This window comes from Pinus tabuliformis, chromosome 9 (assembly GCF_031772625.1).
Source record: "Pinus tabuliformis cultivar Carrire ecotype Pingquan chromosome 9, CPIR1, whole genome shotgun sequence".
Classification (NCBI taxonomy): domain Eukaryota; kingdom Viridiplantae; phylum Streptophyta; class Pinopsida; order Pinales; family Pinaceae; genus Pinus; species Pinus tabuliformis.
Genome location: NC_142307.1, coordinates 227,638,680 through 227,643,965, shown reverse-complemented (window position 1 = coordinate 227,643,965; position 5,286 = coordinate 227,638,680). Strand labels below are relative to the sequence as shown.

At 38.4% G+C, this 5,286-nt stretch overlaps 1 pseudogene; it reads right to left on the bottom strand.

The window, feature by feature from the left end:
* Positions 1–1,628: 1,628 nt before the first annotated feature.
* LOC149148010 (uncharacterized) lies at positions 1,629–2,360 on the bottom strand (annotated as a pseudogene).
* Between the last annotated feature and the right edge of the window lie 2,926 nt (positions 2,361–5,286).

The following is a 5,286-nucleotide window of genomic DNA, read 5'->3' as shown; positions in this document are numbered from 1 at the left end:
TGTTATATGAATGAAATTTCCTAGAGATTATTTATCTCAAGAAGCTTGCATCATTTTTTTAAAGTATAAATGCTTGAAATTCGCTTTTCTTTTCTTACTATCTACATTGGATGAAGTTGACTTACTGGGCCTCCTTGATCAAGAATCCAAGTTCTTACTCATTACCATCCTCGACTGCATATCCCCAAGTGAATTAGGCACTAGTTCCATAAAAGGGTGATCATCTCCACCTTCATTTTACCATCTTTCCCCTTTTTCCCAAGTCAAGCCCCATTAGGTCATATAGGCATCAATTTCTCAGCAATTGAGCGAAGGAAAAATTTTGATTTCTTCTAGGCTACTACGTTGGTGGGTCCCCTTCCTCTCCTCCAAATTTGAGGTCATTCTGATAGTGGAATCTCTGGGAATCGCAAGCCCTAGCTCTAGCACCAAATTTTACCTAGGTATCCCCAAGGATAGACCCTAGTAGGATCAATTCAACCTTCTAAAGTGAATATTATTATGTGTTCCTTTCCCCTCACCTTGTCTAGGATAGGAACATCATTGGTTGCTATATTGCATCCCCAAACTTGGGTTGGGTCCACTTGGCCCCGTGTGGTCCCACTTCTCAATAAATACCATTTTTCAATGACCACTTTGGAATCCATGTTTCCAATGATTAGGGATTGATAAACTTTTTTATAATCATATCCTTTCTCCCTTAACCCTCCAATCCTCACCCGTTAACCCTCATGGATTGACATATATCTTACAAATTCATCCCTACACTACCAGGACTCCTCCCACCAGTGAAATTCCGTAAAGAGCAAAGATATATAGTTGTAGTGACAGTGGGCTAAGCCTCCACTGTTTCCCTTGACCTAGCAGTTTCCCTCTTATGAACCCCTTTTAGGTCCCCTGTTATTTTTAGTGGTAACATTTCTGGCATTGATGCCGCGGATGCAACAAGTCTACCTCCCTAGTGAATCGTTGAGGAATTTATTCATTAATGACTATTGGATAGCTAATCCTCTATGGGTTGGTGTAGAATGTGAACAACCATGAGAGTCCAAGAGACCTTGGGATGTGGAACCCAACGGTCACAAAATTGTACTATAAATATATATCATGTCAATAATAATGCATTCATTGTTTATCATCCACCTTTACTATTTACATTCCATGTGACTTTAACATGGTATCAGAGCATAGGCCATGCCTGAGGATTTTCATATTCTGTTAACTCTGCATCATTTCCAGAATTTGTTTGTTGTTTCTCTATTTATAGAAATATTCTAATGTTTCTCTTTTGCACCTAGGCGCTCTAGCATAATGTTTCATTACTCTTTGTGAATGTGTATGAATTGAGTGTTGGTTGGAATCTTGAAAATTATGCATTGAGCCCCTGTTATAATGGAATTAGCTGGAGGTTGCGTTACTTCATTACTGTGATTGACTGACTGTATTTTTTATTTTACTGAGTCACTGTGTGTTGTTTGCTCCTTTGTCTGTGCTCAAAGATTCGACAACTATACCACCATATATACAATTCTGTTAAGAGCACTCTTGGCATCACAGAAGAGCGCTTGAAGAAATTCCATCTAAACCTCAGCACCGAGGAAAAATAAGATACAATAGAACCAGCCTGCTTAATATAAAACCAACAGGTGTCTCATATCCCTTGTTGAAAATCTGGCGATTTTAGCTGAATATTTAATGAACTTCTTAGTGGAAAACGTGGGTAAAGGCAAGTAGGTCGAAGGCGGAGAAGTCATATATGTCAGACTAACCCTTTTTTCCAAAATCAAAAGAGGAAAATTAATGGTTTTGATGCCATTACCTTTGTAAGTTTTAGGTTCGAATCCTAACAGCTTTGGCACACTTGGGAGAGCATCTACTTTAGATCCCTTTGACGAAATGTACCTTAATGTCAAGGTTCGATTCTTGGTAACATGGGTCAAATCAGGGCCTAGGATTTCCTTCAGACTTACCACAAAACCGGTCATCTTCTCCTACACAATATCCAAGTCACTTGAAACATTATTATTAGGATTTAATGCCTGTCCTCACTTTAGAATTGTAACTTGCCCCATTAATACAATAATTTCACCGACTCTTTGCCTTTGTCCAGCAGGGGCTCCTTCACCTATATTAGATTTCCATGCTTAGGAGTTGCATCTTGCCCACTGAGGTATCACTTGATGTGCATCCCTTACTTGATCAACATAACGATGAAGTCGTCTCTGATATTTTGAAAAAATGTTACATGTTTCTTAACATTGTTGGTCATAAGCTTCAAGCATTACCTGCTTATGCCTGTAATTTGATTTCTCATCAAGCATTCTTTTTTGTTCAAATTCTTCCCTGGAAGCTTCAAGCATCTATCCCTTCAATTCCTGGAAGTGAATCATTTGTTTCGTCAGTGATTGAAATTCACCACGTCGTGAGTTTGAACTCTAAGGGGGCTCTTAGGCACTGGTGGCTAGCGGAGGAAGAGAAAGGAGGGGATTCCTGGGATTCGATCCTGGGGACAGAGAAATGAAATTGTATGAACCAGGCAGTGGATCAACTTCAGAACCCTCATGCATGTGGAGATGATGATTCTAATCTTAAGAAGCCTTCGCCCTGTGTGAGGTAATTGTCATTTTCACTAATGATTCTCACCAAAGATATGTCTCCTTAGACTAGTTAATGGAAAACACAATTTTAATGAGCCCAGAGATGGAGGAAGGCATGAAATGATTTGAAGAATGGAGTGCTCCATGGAGGTCAAGAAATCCTGAAGTAGAACAATTCCTTGAAGATTAAATATCACAGGGTTTTCCTCAATTAAATTTAGTCGATTATCACAATTATGGTGTAATTCCAAGGAGGAAAGAGGGTCGAATCCCCTCACTACCAAGTCTGGACTAGTGCTAGATATTTTCTAGGCCGAGTTATAGTCTATTCGAAGGCCACAATTATTCATGTGTATTAAGGCTGTATATCACCTTATAGAGGCTCAATTTTGGATCTTGTGCTAACTTCTTGGAGTTCTGGGTAATTGCTAGTGATCTAGAAGGAGCTACGATTTATTTATTGTGATTATAAGAAATCATTGCATCCCTTTTTGGCTTTTGGTTGGATTTTCTATCACATTAGAAAGTTTGGTCTAAAATTTGGGCCTAAAATTTGGTATTTGACAACATATTTCTCAAACTGATGCTGGAAAACCCCTCCAATTGTCTTATCTCATATGTATATGCAATATTTGTTGAATATGAAAGGACAAGTCCTTGCAATATTTTTTCACTGCCATCTAAATACCAAGAGGAAGGCCCACTCCTTGTGCAACACGTTGTACACTAGTTCACAGTCCTCCTTAGACAGTTTTGCATGCTCCTCCTCTGGCACAGTGAAGAAGGAAAATCTATGGGTGGCATCACTAAATGATTCAAGAGACATTATATATTCAATGATGGTTTGATGCATAACTGTTATTCTTCATTTTTAAAATCTTCAATAGCTGGGGTTTGTCAAGCTTTGCTACAGTCTCCACTTGGATTATTGATCCTTCATTTCTTTGCTAAGACAATGGCTAGAATTGATGATACATTAGAGTTGCTAAATATCATAATTCATTCCACTGTTGATGGAATGGTGAAAATTAGATCTGATACACTTTTTGATATTAAAATTTGTCTACAAAATGCACAAGAGAATTTTTTGTTTTTGCAGCTCAAATCTCAATTCTAGAAAGAAGAACTACACCAAAATAGACATCATTCTGAACCTGTTTTTGTTTAGAACATTGAGACAACAACGCATTAGCAGCAAGTCAATATTGTTGAAGTTCATTCAGATTTAGTACCCAATGAAGTAGTATTTGTACATGAAGATGCAGAAGTTCAATTTTCACTTCCCAAACCCATCATCAGACCTTGGAAGATCTTGTCCATAACAAGCACAGAACATGTCTTGGATATGACAAGGAGGTTTCCTTTCATATTCTACATTACTCAAAGCCCATTTAGTTTCAAGGTGCTAGACTCCTTCATGACAGTTCACCTTCAGTTGTTCCATATTCTGATCCTCTTCCATAGCAGCCATAACAAGTTGTTAAATTCCAACACTGTGACCGAGTTGGCCATTTGAAAGATCATTGTTTTGATCTTCATTAATGTAAGCATTGTCATAAAACCAGTCATTCTTCAAACACATGCTTCAGAAACAAACCTTCTGTAAGAACAAATATTCATATTGGATGGGCTTCAATAACCAAGAAGATATTTCTCTCATACAACAAGATTTGTTCTCAAATAGTGGGCATAGTTGTAGTTGAGTTTTATCCATCATCTCACCTTGTATCTAACATGGGGGAAGTTATGGTCATCTACAAGCTTCAAAGCCACATCAAGCGAGCTTGTGTCACAACCTGTCATACTAGATTCAGAGTTGTAGCGAGATACAAAGATGCCCATGATCATGCCTTCAGTTGGTGATGCCTCTTCAAAGAATTGGGGACGCTTCCTCTAGTAGAAGACTTTAGCTTCTTGCCAATTTTGGAATAGTTCTAGGAATTACATTAAGCATTCTAGAGCTATTGGTCATCCTTAAACCATCACAGGTTGAGACCTCCCTTTTTAGGTTGAGGTTCTCCCTTTTATGTGGGGTAAGGCCTCCCTATCATGGTTGAAGGTTTCCCTCTTCAAAACATCGGGAACACTTCCTCTACTAGAAGACCTGAGCTTCATGCCAGACTTGGAAGAGTTTCAAGAACTGTGGTAAGTGTTCCAATGTTTGTGGTCATCCTTAAACCACCCCCCTTATATCAGCATTTCAAAGAGCACATTCAGCCTAGTGCTGCCATGCATGTTTTTGCACATTTTTTATTACAACTCTCTTCTTGGACTCATACATACCTCTTTGGATTAAGGGGGGGAATGTTGGACAACTAATCCTCTATGGGTTGCTGTAGAATGTGAACAACCACAAGAGTCGAAGAGACCTTGGGATGTGGAACCCAACAGTAACACACATGTACTATAAATGTATATCATGTTAATAATAATGCATTAAATGTTTATCATCGACCTTTACTATTTACATCCCATGTGACTTTAACAAAAAAAATTCTTAACATTCCTCTGGCGACTCCATAATATCCATCTTAGGATTGAAAACAATGAGACACTTAGCTATCATCCTAGACAAAAATATGAGTCCAATGTCTTTTTCTATGATAGGAAGTACAAGAACCTAATACTCAAGCATAAAATTTTTTGCACCTCCCAAATTTTCAAAGTCAACTGGGGCTCTATGCACCCC